Raw genomic sequence first — 11,949 nt, forward strand, 5'->3', positions numbered from 1 at the left:
CGCGCGATGGAGGCACTCGATCAGAACAAACGATCGGCAAAATCCTGCTCGTGCACGAGCCACGAAGCACGAGGCCTGATTCTGAAGGCGAAGTAAGCAGAGATACACCGTCTGTCCCTGATGTACCTTTCGAAGCGACCAGTCCAGCTGGCGACGTTTTTCTGTGCGTCGGGAAGAACATCCCAGCGAAAGATCTTGGTGCGGCAGCTACCGTGGCAGAAGGCTCCACCCGGCTTCTTTGGCCAGCCGCCTACGGGGCCCTCTACGAAGGCCCTGTGGTTCCAGATGGACCAGCCACCGCTGCCAACTCCAGGGGACCAGGACCCTGGCGCACAGGAACAAGAGGGGCAGGTGCTGGTGTTGGCCACAGGACTCGTCATTGCAGAAGGCGCGAATGCATCGAAGGCAGAAAGGGGCGACTTCTCGTCGTCACCATCGACCGATGGGACCTCTCGCGACAAGTCTTCGCCAAGGTACTGTCCTCAGCCAAGGAGACAAAAATCTCGCAAAACCGTTTCTAGTGTTGTAAGTCTAATATTCCAGCGTTAGCATAACCAGAACATGAAGAAGTCGCTGTCGGAAAACTCCAGCTATATTATCGGTTGCTAGGGTGGAACCACGGCATAGAGATCATTCTTGAGCCACTAACGATCGCATACCGACCATCTGAAGCCGAATTAGTTGTTTAGAAACTGCTTGGTGAATGCCTTGGTTGCAGCCTCTATCTTTATTGCTGCTTTCGCTGGCCTATTCCATCGCCTCGCTTCTGCCTCAGCGGCTCGAACTGCGGGTTCCTGGCGTCGAAATAGACTGGCCTGGATAGCAGCAGCTCGAAATGGAGGGTCGCTACTTCTGTTTCTGCGGCCTGCACCAATAATTTTCTCGCTTAGGTCGCATTGCCGCTGCTTCAGTGGCACGTAAGCCAGGATTGTTGCTGCAGTAAAGGCGTTCTCGCTCTTTATCTCAATCTCAGAGGATAACTTTGGGGTCTGAAGGTCCTGCTTTTTCCTCTACATTTCAGCAACAATCATCAAAGGTGATGCAGCAGGATGGCGTGTTGAGCTAGTTGGATGTTGTTCACCTACAAAACACTTGTGGCGTCTTGTTTTGCACTCACTGACACGCTCCACACGCTGACATGCTGATTAGTATGCATGAAATGCCGTCAGGCATGACGTCATTCCACGCACACTAATCAGAGTTACGCAACACGCTGCTATGGCAACCGCTTGATACGGACCCCGCCAGCGGCGAAAACTTGGGTAAAAGCTAGGTACCGCAAGCGCTGTAAAATAAGTGATACGAATGCGCATAACTGCTGCCAACAGGATTACATTTTAAGAGTTAGTGGTCAGTCGCGACAAGGTGGAGTATACTGGAAGAGACAGGCACATGATAATTCGATGATTTCGATGCCCGAAGAAGGAGCAAGAGTACTTTTGCAGCAATATACGGTTAGTACTCTCAGGATTTTGCACCGGAAACAATGGTCGGTCTCTGGACGCAGGTTAATTTCACGGGACATCTATCGAAGGGCAAGAAAGGGGAAGAGTCGTATATATGAAGGGTGCGCGTCCTAACACTGCTGCGGCTACAGGGGATATCTGGATGAGACCAGGCCGGCCTCACAGAGGCCGGTCGTCGGCAAATTTGTCATGGGATCTTAACATACAGCAGCCAGGTATCGAGTCCTCTTTTAGCACTTAGTCAGAATTTAGTAATTAAATCTGTGTTGACCTCTCAGGAGATGTGTCTTAAGGCTTTATAAAGAACCCTTCGTAAAAAAGGGGGGCAAAAGGATTGTCCAAAATACCAAAGAATCAGGATATTGAGGGACTAACAGAATACTTCTCCCAAGGAGTATCCACGAATATGCAAAAGCGTTTACGATGGAGATTCTCCGCCCTCGGAGAAGTGCCTTCATATTCCCTGCTATCATTTTAGAGATCCCAGAGAGAGGAAGTGCTTTTTTTCCGCGCTGCTCCCATCAGTGTTTTGCACCGCTAATGCCGGCATGCCGTATAAAATTCCATTTTTAAGAACTGCTTAATCAAGAAAAAAAACGAGTGCGCTGAAAAATAAACATATTGCGAAAATTTTTTATTTCACTTGCATATTTTTGCTAGTTGCTTCATATAAATACAGCATTTTTTGTACCTTAGGAAATACGAGCTGACAACAATATGAGAACATTAATACCACTGGAGCTTTTATGAAATGTTCCAGCGCTGCGGTCAGGTCCTCGACTGCTAAACTTTCAGCCGTGTCTCAAACATGCGCTGTGCAAGGCTAGGCAAATCTTTTTTTTTCGCTGTTTCATTTCTAATGAATGTAATAGAAAGCTTCCACTCTCTCTCCTCTAAAATATTATGAGCAAAACGTCCTGAGCCCCGCAAAGCATTCCGCATCAGTACGCGTTCTTCAGAAAGGGGACGTGAAAATATCGTTGTTGTGCCACGAGCTCGAATGTTCACCCAGACTCCTCAGCATGCGCTTTCGCATCGAAATGATTCGATTTTCAGTCCTCGGCGCACTCTGCGTAAGAAAACGCCTCTCCGGATAGGCTGAGTTCGACGGCCAAGCCGTAGAAGTCCAGGTATTTTCCATTTACAAAACAGGCATATATTCGCATCATCCGGTCTCACAAGGCGTTGCTCTATTCTGACGCGTGATTAATCAGTCCCTCACGCAGCATCCTGTGTTCCTTGCACTCCCAGGGGCCGGGAACGCTGGCGCCCACAGTCCCTAAGGCACCAAGTGAGTAGCAGCAGTGCCGGCGAAGAGAGTAGCCTGTCGTCGCACTGGATGCCGGAGGAGACACGCCACCCCGTCAATAAGCGGGACAACGACGACGACGACGGTTTAGGTGCGGGTGGCACCTGCGATTCTGCGGTCTCCTCGGAGCTCAAGTGTATCGACAGCGGGCAGCCGCCCCGAAGCGATGAGATCCCCGGCAGGGGGCAGTTCACGGGTCAACTGCACTGCGCACCCACGACGCTGTGCTCAGTCTTCGCCGTGTTCGCCCTCAACTTAGCGGCTGTGACGCGGAGCATCTGCGTCAGCATGGGCCACGGAGCAAAGGGGTACGCCCCGTTTGATCAATGCGCTCTACTCATACAGTTTACTATTGGAATGCAGTTTAATGCGTGAACAAAGGTTAGATAAGAGTTACTGCACCCCAAAAATATTATCGGACGTGAGAAAAGCTTATTATAAACCACCCACAAAGGCTCGTGTAGGACAGGACTGATTAAAAACCATTCAGACAGGCGTTTTGCTGCAGATACCTAATCTGACTAATCATGAGAATAGATTAACATAATGAGAGTAGCATGTTTGAGATTTTTAGAAACTGGACTGGTTATCACTAACGGCTAGCTGGAAATTAGCTGTCGGTCAGAGGCCAAAAAAGTGATTAACAGCCAAAATGTTTAACTACAATCAAAGTAATTCATCCTAGTAGTGAGCTTGGTTCACCTGTTTTTTTTTTTACCTCCGGAACCATTCAAATTGAAGTCACGAAGAAACAATCATTTCATCTTGAAAACTATATTATCAGGCATTAACGAGACTCTTTGCTGAGACGCATGGCTTACCGTGTCTTGTACCTGCTTGTTTCTGAAGCTACTGAGTAAGTGGGCAATAGCTCACTTGCTACTGAGTTCGCTACATAGCACCGTAGGTCAGCTATATTGCCACAGATGGTTTAGATCACTGCAAGGGCAGCAGAAAGTTGTTTTACATACAAAAATTCTGACCTGAAAAACGTACCCAACTATATGCAAAGGTACGACGCACTTTGATGTTAAAATCCTTGCGCTGCAGTCACTAGGAGCGATACTACTGCTTCGCGTATGGCTGCCATTCACAAAGTGTGAGTCGGACAGGATGCAGCTACGGAAAGTAAACTAATCCAGTTTTAAAACCTGCCAGCAAGAGCGAGCACGTTGTCCCAGCAGGCATGTCTCAAAATGAGGAGTCGTCGTTAGAACGCATATTAATATCCGGCCTCTGAAAATTATCTCCAGCTAAAAATCGTCTCCAGTTGCAAAATATCTGCATCGGGAAAGTAAATTTTATTGCTCTCATTCTGGTCCAATATTCACCAAAAGCGGTTGCCCGAAATTTTGCCCTGTGTTGTCAGCTCATTATCTAGCGCAATGTACCACCCCGTGTCTTATATATCAAACGGCCGGTAAAATGAGTGCGTGTCATAAAAGTCCGCGTTGAAATTTTGTTCGTCACTAAACCGTAGTTAACGAATGTATGCGGGTTTTGAGGTTACCGGCATAAAGCTCTAGCTATTCACCAACAGTCGCTGTGCTTTTCTATTCGTTGCAGTCATCACTTGGGTCTTTAATGAGTGCACCCAACGCTGAAGTTTTATCCAGATATACCAGATGCCTTTGGAGACATTTTGTGCCTTAATCCGACAGATGGCATACAGCGCTCGAAATACACCTTTTTCGAGGCGGACACAGCCCAACAAGCCAAGCGACAATAGCGCCACCTAGACGCGAAGGAAGTGGCCTACACATAAGTAGATGTCCGAGTCATAAAGGGCTTGAAAATGAGCTCTAGCGTGCATCACTCGTACGGATGAGCTTAGCCAATCAAAGCTGCAGAATCCGCTTTGTTACGCTCTACTTAGGAGGCGGAGTAGGATCTCATCAAAGTTAACTCTAGCGTGATTACTGTCGGCCTCAAAAACCCTCCCAAAAGTGGTCAAAAGGGCAAAATTTTATTAGTGCTCCCAAGTGACAATCATCATTTATTAAGCATCTTCCTAGCGGGCTTTGAAAAACGGGGTTTAACACAGTGTTGTAGGCGTTACCGAAAAAAAGTAACTAAATACGTTACTCGTTACGCTAAAGAAATAAGAACGCGTTACCGTCCCACGTTCCCTACAAGAAAAGGTAACGCATTACCGTTACCGTTACCGAAAAAAAGTATCGTACGTTACTTTGCCGTTACTCCATGCCTATAAATTTTAATCAGTGCGTCTTCACTGCAACTGTATCCTGTAACTCGTCTTCTCTGCAAGGCTTGTTTTCCAACCAAAAGATCTCAAACCCAGACGACACGCTCATATTCTTCAAGCGAACGAAAACTCCGGATGGTCGCACTCTGCTGCAACAGAGTCTAGGCAGGAAAAAGCGGGAGGCCGTCCTTTTTCACAGTGCTGTGGAGAGTGGGTTGTTCTTTGTTCTGGCATAGGGGAGAAGGGGGGGGGGGGGGGGTATGACTATGAAGGAAGAAAGTTGGAGCGACAGTGTTGTTACGCTGAAAATTTTTAGAGAGTTTAGTATGACGTAGCTCACTACTGCTGGCACAGGAACAAAGGCCCATTTCCTTTTTCCTCTACTTGGGTGCTACAGCCAGTTGACTGCAATCTTCTTTTCTGTGCTGTACCAATGGGCTTATTCGACGGCTCTCTAGTGGCCATCTTGAAGTAAACTGGCGACATTCCTGAGTTTACTCAGAAGAGAGAACTGCTTCCTCAGACCTTTTGGTTGGAAAACAAGCTTACGGAGAAACTGACTGACAGATTTCTGCAAATGGTCCATTGGTGGCTCGGCATGCGTCCACTGTTTAGAGAGTTGTGTGTGTGAGTGGTTTTGGGGTGAAGATAAGTGTGTGAATGCGTGTTCGTGCTTTTTTTTGGTGAAGTGCGTGGTCAATGGCAGGTGTTTTCTGGCATGCATGCGAGCCGCAACAAGGGTCATCGAGAGCACCTGCAGATTTTGTTTATTTGCAGCATCATTTTCGGCGTTTTTTTTTTCTGAAAAAGAGGCGGAGGGCGGACAGTTGAAATAAAAAGTAACTAGTAACGTGACACCTCACGTTACCGGAAAATGTTAACATAAGTACATTACCCGTTACAGCTCCTAAATGGTAATGAGTACGTTACTAATTTACCGAAAAAAGTAACGCGTTACCGGTAACGCCATTACTTGTAACGCGTTACCGACAAGACTGGTCTAACAGGGATTCTGCTCCGATGCAGGCGAAGTCCTCGTGCGCAGCGCCTTTGTTCCCCTGCTGCTCCTGCCGGCGGCCGGCTGGCTTTCCATGAAAGCCACGCGACAGGAATTTGCCTGTCTGCGGCGTTGGACGAGGCGGGCGTTTGCGCAACATGTTAGGCGTCCAGCAGGTAACTGTAAATTGGTTTCAAGAGCGTTAGCTCTTTATCCATCCCGTTTCTCCATTTCTTGGGGTCTGCTACCACCTCCTTTCCGTGTAATTCAAGATGGCGGCCCCCATAGTAAATCAATATAGCGACCCAATTGGTGATTGATGGGTGACGTCATTAGTATATTTAATTGGTGATTGGTGACGTCACTGATTTTGTGACGTGATAGTTAACTAGTCACAGTAATATGTTTATTCGTTTTTAACTCAGTAATTAATGAGGCAACATAAAACTATTTAGATATTTCGAATCTTCTGTATGGTTTGGTCTGATTTGGTTTATGGGGTTTAACGTCCCAAAGCGACTAAGGCTATGAGAGACGCCGTAGTGGAGGGCTCCGGAAATTTCGACCACCTGGGGTTCTTTAACGGGCACTGACATCGCACAGTACACGGGCCTCGAATTTCTCCTCCAAAGAAATTCAGCCGCCGCGGCCGGGATCGAACCCACGTCTTTCGTGCCAGCAGCCGAGCACCATAGCCACTGAGCCACCGCGGCGGCAATCTTCTGTATGAGTAGAACATGTTAGATACCGAATTTAACTGATGAAGTTAATATTTAGTTAAGGCTATGGCTATATTTAATTGCTTATAATTAACTAGCCGATAACGTCATGATCTAATGATGATTCGTAACGGGCTCGATGAGTAGGACATGTTAGGCACCAATATTGTCTAATTAGGTTAATATTTACTTACGGTTAGGCTTAAAATGGCGGCCATGTCAGCACTCTACAGCTCACAATTTCATCCCTCATGGCGACCGGGCACCTACCGTCTTGAGGTCAGGAAAAATGGCCCTCCAAAGAGTCGAAAAACTTTTTGTGCACAAATTGGTCAAAAATATCCGACCTCAAGGCGGTAGGCGCCCGCTCGCCGTAAGGTATGGAAAAGTAGCCTAATCACGTGGCAATACATCGCGTGGACGATAGATGGCCCTACCGAACAGCTAACGCTCGTTACTTCAACGTCTTCCTGGCAGTGGCGGCATTTTTTTGAGGAAAGGGAATGGCACAGTATCCGTCTCACATATCTCGCTGGACGCCTGAACCGCACCGTAAGGGAAGGGAGGAAGGTGGGAGCGAAAGAAGAGAGAAAAGAGTTTCGACGTTTCAAGGCGGCCGTCGTCTCTTCATTTGGACGGAAAAACCGGCGTAGCAGTGCCACAGGACAGTCATCTTCAAGGAATGCGCCAGGTGTGGAAAAGCACAACCCGCTGTTCTCCAGCCCTGTATAGCTTTAATGTGATAGCATTCAGGTTGTAGTTTTGATAAAACCACTCGGTTCCTCTTTAACAAAACTTCTGATTGGTTGTGACGTTATCAGCACAGCAAAATTCGAAAATTTGATGGCTGGAATGTTCAAGTACCTTTCGTTGGATTATCATATGGGAATATACTAACCCGACCCGCTCCTTCACCTTAATTCACCCACCAAGTCCCACTAATTTGCCTTAATCCGCCCACTAATCCGCATTTATTTGCCCATAATTCTCCACTAATCCACTTTCATCCATTTTCTGGTGTCGGCCTACTTCCAAAATTTGAGGATCCTTTGGAGTATTTGGGAGTGGACCAACTTCCAAATACTATCGCAATTTTTCCTCTAGGATGTGGTTAAGAACGCCCGAAGTTAGTTCGTCTTAGGATAGCATAAAACTCGCGTTGCGATACGAAGAACTATAAAACGGCGTGCATAGTACAGCGCCGCATCTAATTTTGGCGTCACAAAGTTAGGCGTAATTGCTGGACAGACTAGGCACGTTTTGCTGCGGTTTTAAACATAACGTGCTTTAACCCCCCCCCCCCCCCCCCCCTTCTGAGCAGAGCAAAGCGAATATCATCTCATAACCGCATCGAGCTTCCACCTGAAAATAATATACCTGTGACAGTGCGATAGCATATCGCCTCCGTGTGACTGTTACTGTGCCTGAAATGTATACTATACATAAAGACAACACTAAGGCCGCCCTCTGCACTTGCAGGGATTTTCTACAGCTCCCAGCGGCCCTTCTTCTGGCTCCATGCGAGCCATGTTCAACATTTTCGAACGGAAATTTTTAAAATCAAAGAATTGTAAGGTACATTTATGTAAATATTAAAGGTAATTCTTCATTCTTCTGATATGCAGCAAAATATTTTCTTCAAAGTGTTTCCCTAGATCACATCGAACATTTATTCCTGCGATAGAAAACCAGGGGGGAAAGCTTTTGACAACAGCAAAAAGGTTAACAGGAAAAAAAAATCAAAACTGGCATCGCTTGATCTGCGGATATATTGATTGTTACAGGGAAACCTTATATTATATGAAACATTGCGTTCATCAACGTTTTCGCGCTCAAAAATGCTTTTGTCGTGAATTGTTGGGTAGGCCAAGCGCAGTTGCCGACTGCCGCTTTACCCACCGCTAACCTCTGCTGCTAACCACTTTGGTGCTACAGTTCTCCATAAAGTCAGCAATAAAATTCCAATACGGAAAGGTGTCAGGCAGGGAGACACGATCTCGCCAATGCTCTTCACTGCCTGCTTACAGGAGGTATTCCGGGGACTGGAATGGGAACAGTTGGGGATAAGAGTTAATGGAGAATACCTGAGTAATTTGCTATTCGCTGATGACATTGCCTTGCTAAGCCACTCAGGACAAGAACTGCAAAGCATGATCAATCAGTTAGACAGGCAGAGCAGAACGGTGGGGCTGAGAATTAACATGCAGAAAACCAAAGTAATTTTCAACAGCCTAGCAAGGGAACAGCAGTTCGCAATTGGTAGCGATGTGCTGGAAGTAGTAAGAGAATATGTCTACTTAGGGCAGGTAGTAACTGCAGATCCGGATCATGAGAGGGAAATAACTAGAAGAAAAATTGGAGGCTTATCAAGGTTAAGCCCAGTGGATGCGAAGCATGTCCTTGGCGTTTGGAGGCATCTTGACCGCATACACGCCCGGCGCAAAGACGCTGGCGCGGTTGCAGGCACAGAGACTGACGCGACGGCGGGCGCGCGCCGCCTCATCCCTGGCGTGACGTCACATATCACGTGATGCAGCGATGGTGGCGCCGCCGCCGCGTCGCGAGCGACGGCGCGAACCGAAGCGTGGAGGCCTCCGCCGGGCGACGTCCGACGGAGCGATATGAGGCCCCATCTGCAGCTGGTGTGACGTCATCACGTGCCGCCACATCATGTGATCTCACTTCAAGGTCAATGGTGGCCACCGCCGGGAGGCGACCAACGGCGCGATATGAGGCCCCATCTGCAGCCGGTGTGACGTCATCACGTGACGTCATGCCACGTGACCTACTTGAAGGTCACTTGAAGGTCAATGGTGGCCACCGCCGGGCGTCGAACGAAGGCCCGAAGCCTACGTTAATATGCTTCGCATAATAAGAATGGGGTGGAGTGCATATGGCAGGTTCTCTCTGGTCATGAATGGCAGCTTGCCAATATCCCTCAAGAGAAAAGTATACAAGAGCTGTATCATACTGGTACTCACCCATGGGGCAGAAACGTGGAGGCTAACAAAGAGGGTTGAGCTTGAGTTAAGGACAACGCAGAGAGCTATGGAAATAAAAATGGCTGAGGCTTAACTTGGTTAAGCCTGGAGAATGCGAAGAATCATCGTGTCGCGTGATTTGGAGGCGCACAACCACAGCGACGGCGCGAGGTGGGCCCCCGTTTCTCCACTGTCGTGACGTCATCGTGTCACGTGGTGTGACGTCATGTATCACGTGATTTGGAGGCGCACAACCAAAGCGACGGCGCGAGGTGGGCCCCGTTTCTCCACTGTCGTGACGTCATGTATCACGTGATTTGGAGGCGCACAACCACAGCAACGGCACGAGGTGGGCCCCCGTTTCTCCACTGCCGTGACGTCATCGTGTCACGTGGTGTGGCATCATCGTGTCACGTGATTTGGAGGCGCATAACCACGGTGAAGGGCTGAAGTGGTAGCTAAAGTAGTATGCTTCGCATAAAAGAAATCCAATGGTTACTTCTGATAGAGGAAAAAAAATTACCGATGATTACGTTACTTCCTAATGCGAAATTTGGGCGCAGCAAATAAGCTGTTTCACCTTTTCGATAGTGAGTCAACCCCAGCTGCGGAGTTAGTTTCAGGGACAACGCCGCCGGTGCCGACACAAACAATATGATACCGTCGCTTCTGCAGCCCTAAGAACCAGGTCTAGCCGTGGGAAGGTGGTCACGTATTCGTCGACATGCCGGGGCCTACGTGAAATAACCGGCGCGTCGGCAACTGAAGAGCACCCTATCCGCCACACAAGAACAGGGGGGGGGGGGGGGGGGGGACCCTTTCCTCCTCTTTCTGCATGGCGGCGACGGTGTTCTATGCAGTCACGTTATCTTGACTCTCTAGCGGCGTCAGCGGCATCCAGCGGTATCAGTCGGTCGCTGCTAGCGCTGGGGGGATGAAAGGGGGGCGGAGCTGGTTACGAGGCCGACGACAACGCCGACGACGACGCGAAACCCAGGAACGGACGCCAAAGAGCTGCGCTCTAAAAATGAACCTAGAAGCCAAGTTCGGAGACTGCAGAGTAATTAATTATAGGCAAAAATGTCGATATAGCATAGAGAACGCCATGACGTCACATCCACCGGAAGTCGTGACGGCATAAGAGGTTTGCATTATTGTCCTCGCTAATTATAATGGCATGAGTACTTATTTTCGGTTCGATTAAAAAATGCACACTCAACCACTCAGACTGAGTCTCCACCCTCCGACTAGACAATTAAGCCTAGGGGAACGGTCATCAATGGCAGGAACCCGGGTCGGAACCCGTAGTCTCGTAGCCGGCTTCGCGCTCAGGCGGAGACCCTCGACTCCTCATCGTGGATGAGTGTGTTCGAAATCGCGACTTGCGACTCGGCGATCATCCTATAGAAATGATCCTATGAAGAATGATCTTGCCCTACCACCGCTCACGATCCTGAGCAACCTCCTTCGGCCGTACACTTAAGACCGGTTTAGCATGTGAAAGAAATCAATAATCGACTGTTGAAGACTACTACTAAACCTTTTTTCTTTACAGCGGTACATTTAGGAGGCATTTAGGCAATGAACTGCTATCTGAGTTAAGTAATATTAGCTAAAGTAATTGAAAGATTAATCAAAACAATGGCCAATACAATCACCATAACGCACTCGCGAGCATGACACAATTGCAAGTGATCATGATACAGAACCCTTTTTCAGACGACTCATCCCAGCCCCGCCTCCGTGGCGCAATCGGCTAGCGCGTTCGGCTGTTAACCGAAAGGTTGGAGGTTCGAGCCCTCCCGGGGGCGGCGAATTTTTTTTCTTTATTATTGGCATTGAAATTTGGAGGCGCACAACCACAGCGACGGCGCGAGGTGGGCCCCCGTTTCTCCACTGTCGTGACGTCATCGTGTCACGTGGTGTGACGTCATGTATCACGTGATTTGGAGGCGCACAGCGACGGCGCGAGGTGGGCCCCCGTTTCTCCACTGCCGTGACGTCATCGTGTCACGTGGTGTGGCATCATCGTGTCACGTGATTTGGAGGCGCATAACCACGGTGAAGGGCTGAAGTGGTAGCTAAAGTAGTATGCTTCGCATAAAAATGACAGGTGTAACGTTAAGAGATCGGAAGAGGGCGGAGTGGGTGAGGGAACAAACGCGGGTCAATGATATCCTAGTTGAAATCAAGAGGAAGAAATGGGCTTGGGCAGGGCATGTAACGCGAAGGCAAGATAGCCGCCGGTCCTTGAGGGTAACGGAGTGGATT

General features: G+C 48.5%; 2 non-coding genes across 2 annotated transcripts; one reads left to right on the forward strand and one right to left on the reverse strand.

Moving 5' to 3' along the window:
• Positions 1 to 10,896: 10,896 nt before the first annotated feature.
• On the reverse strand, positions 10,897 to 11,110 carry LOC149339345 (small nucleolar RNA U3). The gene has a single exon (XR_016283909.1). It is a non-coding gene; the product is annotated as a small nucleolar RNA U3 (small nucleolar RNA).
• Positions 11,111 to 11,415: 305 nt separating this feature from the next.
• On the forward strand, positions 11,416 to 11,489 carry TRNAN-GUU (transfer RNA asparagine (anticodon GUU)). Its single transcript has one exon. It is a non-coding gene; the product is annotated as a tRNA-Asn (tRNA).
• Positions 11,490 to 11,949: the final 460 nt, after the last annotated feature.

Source organism: Amblyomma mixtum, chromosome 6 (genome assembly GCF_055824585.1).
Source record: "Amblyomma mixtum isolate Tamu chromosome 6, ASM5582458v1, whole genome shotgun sequence".
Lineage (NCBI taxonomy): Eukaryota > Metazoa > Arthropoda > Arachnida > Ixodida > Ixodidae > Amblyomma > Amblyomma mixtum.